This window comes from Pistacia vera, unplaced genomic scaffold (assembly GCF_008641045.1).
Source record: "Pistacia vera cultivar Batoury unplaced genomic scaffold, PisVer_v2 Contig820, whole genome shotgun sequence".
NCBI lineage: Eukaryota > Viridiplantae > Streptophyta > Magnoliopsida > Sapindales > Anacardiaceae > Pistacia > Pistacia vera.
Window position 1 is genome coordinate 233,987 of NW_022196691.1, and position 11,187 is coordinate 245,173.

Genomic DNA, 11,187 nt, shown 5'->3' on the forward strand with positions numbered 1-11,187 from the left:
AAAAATTTGGACCATTTTCGATTTGTGCGTGTCATCCTTGCGCAGGGGCCATGCTAATCTTCTCGTATCGTTCCAATTTTATCGGATGTTCGACGAGACGGTGTATGGTTTGCTTCTATCTGTATATAACAATTGTATTGTTCTCTTAACTAAAGGATGTGGGATAGTTTGTTTCTAACTAGATGACTGAGTGAGTCACTGTGCTGATCTCCTTAGTCTTTAAATGAATGCCTAATTATGAAACGATTCGTACCCCGCTGTGGATGTTGGGCCCGGAGCCCCACAAAGCTACACCATGGGCCTTATGTATAAGCTCCTAATTGTTAATTTTATAAATAAATATATTAAATTTCATCTATATTATTAATGTTGATTTCAGAGAATTTTTATCTGTAGTCACTCTATAACTACATAAAAACTATGCCCTTTTGTTTTTTTTAATTTTTTGTCCAATAAATCAATTTAATATAAAAATAATAATATTCTAGCTCACAAATAAACCATATTATTATTCAAACCTCCATTATAAATTAACTCCATGTCATTCATATGAGATAAACCTCTAATTCTACAAGAGAAGAGGTCATTGTATTGATCATTACAAGAGAAATTATATTTTTTTCTTTAAAAAAATAAAATTTCAAAGGTTGTATTTAAATTGAAAAAAACTGTGGTAACATGTATAATATGGTTGTATCAAATATGTTTATATAGTTGTGCTATCACAATAACATTTATAAATAAACTACACAAAAAAGTCATCGATCAAAATACTATCTCTGTAAAAATCCATATATGTATATAATCACAAGCACATAGTGTTCCAAAACCAACAATCTCCAATGAAATTTAATTAATTATATTCAAAAAGAAAATACAAAATACAAAATCAACTAATGTATAAATCCTATGTTTACCACTAAACAGAAGAGGAAAAAAAAAATAATTCTAAAAAGTTTTTCCACGTCTAATCATCCTAATTCCTAATAATCTAGTGGGCATACAAACATATCTTCGATGGGTAAGTTGTTAATCGAGAGAAAGAGCTTTCAAACATCCGACTGTTGTGCAAAATGGGCTTAATCCTACCATTCGCCTGGATGATGCGCGAGGCCCCTCTTGCTTTTGATTAACTTTAGGAGTACTCAAATTTTCTTGGATTGCGTCGGCATTTTGGTATCCTTTGTTGTGGAAGGGACAGAGTTTTGATCACTGGTTTCGGCTCAAGCATCCCGCACAGAATGCATCAAATAAACTGAACAATGAATTCATGGTTTCTGAGACAACAAAGTTTAGAAATTAATGGATATGTATTAGAGAGACTAGAGAAAGTTTCAACAGAGACTTGAACGAGGAAAATACATACGTGTTTTGAGACCTTTATATATAATCTCAAACCTTAATATGAGGAAAAATAGGTAGTTTTTTTATTAGATATCTATTCTAGTAGTATTAGGAGTCTTATTTTGTGATTTTTTTTTTTTTTTTTTAAATGGATTAATCTTGGTCAGTCTATACAATTTTTAAGTTTTATAAGTCTTAGACTTATCTAATGGTTTAGGTTTAGGATATTACTTAAGTGGAAACTGATTTATAATTAATATCATACTTGGAGAATAATTTCTATTTAGAATAAAGGAAAACTAATTAAAAAAAAAAAAAAAATTGGATTCCAAATCAATGAGGAAAATGTCTATTTTATTTTCTCGCAGAATATGAGAAGAAAACTTTACTGGGTCTAGTTAGGATTTAGGAGTTGCCTATTACTTTATGGAAGAGAAAATAAGGTATGTAGTTTATACTAATCTTGGTCCTTGGAGACATGAAAAAGTATAAGGAAAATATTATATAATATATATAATAAATAGTAATAATTAATTGCAACATAAGGTAAAGTAAACAAGCGAAATATAAAAAATGATCAACACTAGTTTTACAAATACATATACAAAAGCGGCATACAAAGACAATCACACTGTTGATTTTCATGATTTCTCTCTCTCTCTTCTTTTTTCCTTTTTTTTTTTTTTTTTTTTTTTTTTTTCTTTTTGATGATGTCACTTGTAGCCTTCTTTGTAAGAGTCTTTGTAAGGATAACATTTTTCTTAAAAAAAAGAATGCCAAATTATTAGAAAGCTGTTATTAACGGAAACATAAACTAACGCTAGCTATTGAATATAATAATAACAAGTAGTAAAGCATAAATAAATTACCAAAATTAAATACAAAAATAAAGAATACCAGGAATTAACGAGGTTCGGTATTAAAACCTACATCCTCGGGCGGCTACCTAAGAAAACTCCACTATCTCCAAACAATATTACAACTTTTTGGGCAATACAACAAATACCCAAAACAAAAGGGAGATACAACAAAAACTTACAAACTAAAGGGTCCTTAAAGAAAGAACCCTAAACAAAGAAGTATAATGGAATACAACTTAGGTACAAATAACAATGATTTAGGTCCGTTATATAGGCCCCAAAAGTTCCCACTTTTCATTCCCAAGCAATGTGGGACAAACTAACATTTGGCCGATCACATATAAGTCCTAAACCTTTTTCCATTATCACTTCTACCCCCATGTGATTTGCTAAATGAGCCATTTTTCCAACAAATCTCCACCTTGGCGAATTAGCAAACCTTCAAAGTTTGTAACTTATGTCAAATTTTGCAACACCTTCAAATGCGCCAAAAGGCACAGTCAAGCTCGCAAGATGTGATCAAGTTCAAACAATAAATGAACTTGACCCTTGTCACTACTGAAGTCAATATGTCTGTAGGATTATTTCTGTGCCAATCTTCGGAGAATCATTTTCCCATTTTCATATAATCCCACACAAAAACTAAACCAATATCTATAGTACATAAAATATACGTAGAAAAACATTTCACAACTTGCAAATGTCCTTACCAGGATCATGCATATGCCTGCTACCATACTAACTGCTTGTGAAATATCAGGCCTTGTGTACCCATGGCCCATCATAAATGACCAAATCGCTTGTACCACTGTCTTGATGACTGCTTCAAACTATTAGCGATTTCTTCAATCGCAAACCCAATTTTTCTTTCAGCAACTCTAATCAATCTGGCTGAGTCTTGTAGATTTCCTCTTCCAAACACCATGTGAAAACACGATTTTCACATCCAATTGAACTAGTTCAAAATCAAATTGTGCCACCAATGTTAGCAAAATTAGAATGGAAGAATACTTTACCACAGGAGAAAACAGTTCACGTAATCAAATCTTCCATTTGAGCGTATCCCTTTACTACCAACCTAAACTTGTGCCGAACATCTTCTCTATTAGGAAATCCCTTCTTCTTTGCATACACCCATTTGCACCCAATCGCCTTCTTATGTAGGGACGCATTTTCATCATTCATGGCCGGTTTCATGATTCACAATTTGAACTCCTAACTACTTCTTTATAAGTAGTAGGAATATCATCACCTACGATTGGAAGTGCATAAGCCCCCATACTAGCGAAACGAGCAGGCTTGCGAATTTCTCGTCTTGGCCTATTGTATGCAATCGATTCCGTTGCTGAGGAGATTATTGGGGTAAATTCTCCTTTTCATCTATAATATCCACATTAGTCACCTCAGAATCACTTTCTGTCTCGGGACACTATCTGGTTCAGCTGTTGTTTCAAAATCCACTTGCTGTCGAGTATGCTCCACACACATATGCCACAAGTTGAGCATTTCTGAATCTGCATCCTCTTGTACGACTGCAGTTGTCGTTCCAATAACTGTACTACATTACAGTAATACAAGTTGTTTCTCTTGTGCCTTCATTACCATAGAGCGCTTGAAGAAACTTTTAGAATTCCATCTGCATATTCACCGTGAAACCTTTAGATTCCAAGGCCCCAAAGAGATGAGATTCTTTTTCAACTTCGGTAATACCGAACATCTGTCAGAGTTCTAGTCAAGCCATCATGATTCTTCAACAGAATTGAACTCATCCCAGTTGTTTACAAGCATCATCATTGCCCTATAACAAACTCCATCACGTTCTTCAAAATTAAAGAACCAGTCTGGTGAGGACACATATGATAGGTACTACTGAATCCATAATCCACTAATTGATCCAGAGGTGGATGGTAGGCTAACTAGACAAAAATCTGACTCATCCTCTTCACGCTCAACAACGCATGCATCAGAAGCAGCTTTGCCTCTTTCTTCAACTTCGGACAATCTTTCTTCCAATGCCCATTCTCACGAAAAAGGCACATTGATCCCTATGAGTTTTTCCTTCGAACGAGATCTTCCTCTTCTCTCATTCATGTATTTGTTTTCCAGCGCCTTCCATAACTTATTGGCAGAAATCTCTTTCATGAATGGATATTTCTGCTCTCTACAAAGAATGAGCGAATATCCCACACGCTTTTACATTCAACCTCTACCCAGTCTTCTCAAGACATGTTCTGGTTTTTCCTCTCAGAACGATATACTAGATCCTGCTGATACAAGCTATCATACTCACTCTGCCACAAGCCAAAATTATTTTGGCATCAAATTTTCAACATCAATTTTTGCATTTGAAACCGTTATCATCTTTACGGCACAGATGGTGGTGCCGCGAACGGTGATGCCTCGGACGATGAATCCTCGGACAATGAGGCATTTATGCCTTACTCAATTGGCTTGGTAAACAAAGTTCCCAATAACCAAGCACCACAAATTATATATTCAATAGCTAACCAACAAATCAACAATGGCCCTAGGTAGTAGTAAGTGCTGAAATGATTAATACGCACCAAGAAAATTCCAGGAAACAATGAAAGGGTCACAAATGGTCCCACTTAAAATCCACGTTCCTTAGACTTTTATCGTTTTTGACAGAATTTTCTAGACATGTATATAACCATATAAATAACTACTCACTGTCCTAAATCTAGGCTCTAATACCACTTGTTATGCAACGGAAACATAAACTCTAACGCTAGCTATTGAATAATAATAACAAGTAGTAAAGCATAAATAAATTGCCAAAATTAAATGCAAAAATAAAGAATACCAATAATTAACGAGGTTCGGATTAAAACCTACGTCATCGGGCTACAAAAGAAAACTTCACTATCTCTAAACAATATTACAACTTTTGGACAATACAACAAATACCCAAAACAAGGAGAGATACAACAAAACTTGCAAAATAAAGGGTCCTTAAAGAAAGAACCCTAAACAAAAGAAGTATAATGGAATTACAACTTGAGATACAAATAACAATGATTTAAGTTCTTATATATAGGCCCCAAAGTTTCCACTTTTCATTCCCAAGCAATGTGGGACAAACTAACATTTTGGCCTATCACTATAGTCCCAAACTTTTTTTCATTATCACTTTACTCTCTTGTGATTTGCTAAATGAGCCCTTTTTCCAACAAAAGCTACTCTATGTTATTCTTGTGTACAAAATTAATGGAAGAACTCAGCTTTCAAGTTACTTCAAAATTAAGAATGAAAAGATATATAAATTGCATAGATGCCACAGAAGTTATAAAATTAATTTGAATAAAGTCGAAAAGCCACGACAAGACAAAGAACACCAATTGTTTGGTAAAAAATGACAATGGTCAATTAATGGTCTACTATCAAGTAATTTTTAGTGAATTAAAATAATTGGGTTAGACAAAAGGCAGATTTACCCCCTACCAAGTATTTTTAGTGAATTATGAACTGTTAAAATAAAATTATTGTTACAGAGGCTAAACAGAGTTTGTCAAAGTTAGTTGATAGATTTTGTAATTAGAAATGAAATCACATATCTCCTTCACACAAGCTAGGTGGTGATTTTTTTGTTCGCTTTTCATGGAATCAAAATTAAGGATATTAGTTGAAAACCAAGAAATTAAATACTATCATAATATCTACTAATGATCAACTAATTATCTTTACACATAGAATCATTAATCAATAAATGAATAAAATAACGGAAAAAAATTCAAAAAAGATTTTCGATATATCTAATCATCTACTTCTTACATAAATTATTTGTAGAAGACGAGGGTTTCAAAACAGTGCAATCCATCCAACTCCGGTGAAAAACATGGGCTTCCCACTACTCGTCTTTGATGATGTGTGACCACTGCTTCTTATTCAAGTTAAGACTACTGCTTGAATAATCCTGTGACTGCACCTGTGTATTGTTATTTGTTGGTTGCACAAATCAAAGAGGCCCGCTCTCCGTTTCGGGCTCAAACAACCAGCACAGAACGCATCAAATAAACTAAACATCGAATTCATCCTTTGTTTTCTAGTGATGTTTGTGTGTTTCGATTTGTAAGCTTAAGTGAGAATTAGAGAACAAAAAGATGAGAAGAAAATCAAATAATGTCCCTTATTTATACTATCTACAACCTCAAAGCATAAGGAAAATATTGTCGTAAATCGTAATAGGAAAGGTGGGTTTCATTTATAACAGTAATTTGCTAACATAAGATAATTTGGATAAGAAAATTAACCAAAAATAAAAAAGGATTTCCAGTGGTTTGTTTGAAGGTTAGGATGTCTCCTCAAACTTGTAATAGGAAAAGTGGTTTAAATTAAAAAGGATTTTCAAGTAGCTTGTTTGAAGGATTAGGATGTCTCCTTAAACTTGTAATAGGAAAAGCGGTTTAAATTAAAGAGGATTCAACTACTTTCTTGTTTGAAGGAATAGGAGTTGCATAGCATAAAATAAAGCAAGGATGTCTTCAAACTGTAATAGAATTAAAATTTATTGGTATTTATTTAGGGATTGGTTTTTAAGAATTAATGAATTTAAAAAATTCCTTACTAGTAAACTTTTTTGAATTACCTTATTGGGATGGGTTTCTCAAATATATATATATATATATATAGTATACTAGAAAATCTAAACATATTCAAAATTCAATTATGCACCTTAAAGAAAGAAAATGCCCGATTCTCTTTACAAGGTATCTCGTGAATACTTCAAACTGATTGTAAATAGATCAAAATTTAACAGGATGAGGAGAATCTGGTCATTGGAGATCAGATAAAGACAAGTTTAAATGAAGGCAATTATGATAACAAAGAGTTAAAGAGATGTAGGAATTCATTAATGTAGAAAGAAAAAGTAGTTGAAGACAAAAGTTGCTACAATTTGCGGTGAAAAGACTCTGATTATGATGGTTTTAAAGCACCGCTACCATTGCTATAGTCAAATGCTATGTCTAAAAAGTGTTTTAAGGTAAGATTTGTTGCATTCTTTGATTTCAAAAGCTAAACAGGGCCTTAATCTTTGAAAAAGAAAATGTGGGTCTTCTGGTTGGAAGCATGATGAATTTTTGCCTATATTTTCCTTTGCAATTAAGGAGTACATACCAACTTCACTTTGTTTAGCTATAAATTGAGTATTTTGAGGGGGCTTAGATCCTCTGATTCTATTGCTGTTTTTTTTTTTTTTTTTTTTAATAATTATGGTACCATTATTGCAATTAACCCAACAAAAAGGTGGAACAAGAAGGTCCATGGCACATAAACATTCAACAAAAAATACTAACTTCAGCCGATTATATACTTGTCAAATGTGGGGCTATACCCCTACCCTAGAAGTTTGAAGAAAAGGGGCATAAGGTCCTCCACTAAATCTGAAAGGGCGAAACATTTTAGGGCACTGACCCTACAGCTTTGAAGTATTAGCTGTCGAGTCACATGCTATGCCTTATAACTCTGTATTAGAAAAGCCAGAAAAGCATGTGGTGAATTATTGGTAAAATGAATTGTACAATTAGCTGCCTTTTGTCTTGAGGGGACAATTATAAAGCATATTGCAATGTTTCCATGTGCATGCAAGAGTGAACAAACTGAGAATCAAAAAATGCAAATATATTGAAATAGCACTATAAATCCCTTTTCAATGGGTAAAAGGAGCTTATTTAGCCTCTAAAGTTTATGATTATAGATCACAAAAGTTTTCGTAAGAGATTATTGAATGGATATAGTGTATACAGTAGATCAAATTACAACAAAACAGATGAAAAAAATCCTACCTCATTGTGAAACTCAATCCTTTAATTTTAGGTGTTTGATGATAAGCAATGTTGTCAACTTTATAATACTTCAAATTAAAAGGGAGAATTGTCTTCAAAAGAAGAGGAAATTTTTAGTGAGAAACTTGTAGTTTGGAAAAATAAAAACTTAAGATTATTAACAACTTATAGTAACATAAAATTTATACCCAAGTAAAAGGCTGATATTAACAAGATACATATAAATAATATATAATTGAGAAGATATAAGATGTGGAGTGAAAATATAAATATATAAGGGCGGTTTTGGAAATATATGGGGTTTATTTAGATATTCATGTTTACTTAAAAAATTTGATGGGGTAAATTTAGAAATGGGGTCTGTAAAGAAAAAAAGTGGGGGCCAATAGCACTACTCAATATAATATAATAAAATACAGAATGCAGGATTTTCTTCTAAAATTAAACTATATAAATAAAAGTGCAGATAAAATATCTGGATGAAAAATCAAATTTTTGACAAAAAAATCTCAATTAGAAAATAATAACAAAAATTATATAACTCAATAACTTGTATGAGTATCGAGTGAGAGTCGAAAGCGAACCATGAAGTTCAAGAAAATATTTGTTCTTTTAAATATATATTTTTATTTATTTTCCCTGATAACTCAACTTTCAAAACTAAATAAATAAAATAACTTTTGATCCTATTTAGTAATATGTTTTTTTTCTCCCAACACAAAAATATAATTGTTATAATGAAGATTGAAATGGTCAGGATATACATAATACAATACAAAGATTAATTGCCCAGTAAGAAAAGATAAACAAAAGAAAATTATACTCATCGATGTCTTCAACCCGGATGGTAGCTATGTGGTACATGTCATGAAATGAAGGCTAAAACGAAATTAATGACATTTTTATCCCTGAGGTTTGGCAAAAATATTAATCAGATATAGTAAAATAAATAAATACTTTAGTCCTTGTTATTATTAGTGGTGGACAAATGCGGTACAATTCGGTTTTTTGGTTGAACCGAACTGTACCAAACCGAAAAATTGGTACAATACGGTTCAGTTTATCGGTTTTTTATTGGAGGCTTTTTGATCATTTTTAGTAGTCTTTTTTATATTTATAAGGGATTTATGAGTTTTTTGGGTGTTTCATGTTGTATTTTTTGCAATTTTAGGGGGTATGTTGAAAAAAACTAAATGATAAAAAGATAAACAATTCAGTACAGTATTAACTAAGAACTGAAAACCATACCATATGATTCTTAGAAAAAAAACAACGGTTTTTATTTTTAATCTAAAAACCCCTACCATACCTCACCGAATTGTATGGTTTTACAGATTTTTTGTCCGCCCTAGCTGTTACATTCCATTTGTCCTGTACAAAAGATTTATAAAAATTTTAACCATAATTCTTAAAATCAATAAAAAAATTAAAATAATAAGATAAAAGTTAAAAATACTATAAACATAAAAAAAAAAATCCAACAAATGATTTGCCTACTCCTGCTACATCATTAAGTTATCTGTATATAATGACAAAAATACCCTTGCATCATTTTATGGAATGTAATTTGACAGGAACTGAAGTGGCTTTTCCTGATTTTACTGGACCTAATTGATACTTTCATCAAACCTCAAGAAAAAAAAATGTCATTAACTCAGGCAAAACCAGATTCAAAACGATTCATTACTGCCAAGGGCCATGGGCGACGTTGGGCCAAATTGAGCTACACATATGGGCTGTAGTTTGTTTGGATTCAATTCTACTAAATTTGGTCCAATGTTATATTTCTTTGGACAGAGACTTTGGTTGTCACTGCCATTAGATTTTAAACCAATGGGCTTCTAGCCCAAGTTAATGTATTCACAAAATTCAATTGTTTTTCATCTCCTCAACAATTAAGAAAAAGCTTACCATATAATATTATTACCTACCGAAATATCAAGAAAAATAATACAATAATGTTAGATATATAATCAAATCCTATAATTTATACAAAATGAATGGAATAGTCAAATCTCCACCTTGGCGAATTAGCAAACCTTCAAAGTTTTGTATTCTTCTGTCAAATTTTGCAACACCTTCAAATGCGCCAAAAGGCACAGTCAAGCTCGCAGAGATATTGATCAAGTTCAAACAATAAATGAACTTGACCCTTGTCACTACTGAAGTCAATATGTCTGTAGGATTACTTCTGTGCCAATCTCTGGAGAATCATTTTCCATTTTCAATATAATCCCACACAAAACTAAACCAATATCTATAGTACATAAAATATACTGAAAAACCATTTCACAACTTGCAAATGTCCTTTACCAGGATCATGCATATGCCTGCTCACCATACTAACTGCTTGTGAAATATCAGGCCTTGTGTACCCATGGCCCATCTACATTGATCAAATCGCTTGTACCACTGTCTTGTGACTGCTTCAAACTATATAGCGATTTCTCAATCTGCAAACCCAATTTTCTTTCCAGCAACCTATAATCATCTGGCTGAGTCTTGTAGATTTCCTCTCCAAACTACCATGTGAAAACCAATTTTCACATCCAATTGAACTAGTTCAAAATCAAATGTGCCACCAGGTTAGCAAAATAGAATGGCATCTGTATCAAATCCTTCCATTTGAGCGTATCCCTTTACTACCAACCTAACCTTGTGCCGAACATCTTCTCTATTAGGAAATCCCTTCTCTTTGCATACATCCATTTGCACCCAATCCCTTCTTATATAGGGATTGCATTTCATCATTCATGGCCGGTTTCCATGATTCACAATTTGAACTCCTAACTACTTCTTATAAGTAGAGGAATATCATCACCTACGATTGGAAGTGCATAAGCCCACATACTGAAACGAGCAGGCTTGCGAATTTCTCGTCTTGGCCTATTGTATGCAATCGATTCCTATTGCTGAGGAGATTTTGAGAAATCTCTCTTTCATCAATAGTATCCACATTAGTCACCTCAGAATCACTTTCTGTCTGTGGACACTATCGGTTCAGCTGTTGTTTCAAACTCCAACTGCTCGAGTATGCTCCACACACATATGCCACTTGAGCATTTCTGAATCTGCATCCTGTACAACTGCAGTGTCGTTCCAATAACTGTACTACAATTATATATACAGTTGTTTCTCCTTATGCCTTTCATTACCAAAGAGCTCCTGAAGAAACTTTT

General features: G+C 32.8%; 1 non-coding gene across 1 annotated transcript; it reads right to left on the bottom strand.

The window, feature by feature from the left end:
- Nucleotides 1-99, bottom strand: LOC116117774. The gene has a single exon (XR_004126030.1). It is a non-coding gene; the product is annotated as a U6 spliceosomal RNA (small nuclear RNA).
- Between the last annotated feature and the right edge of the window lie 11,088 nt (nt 100-11,187).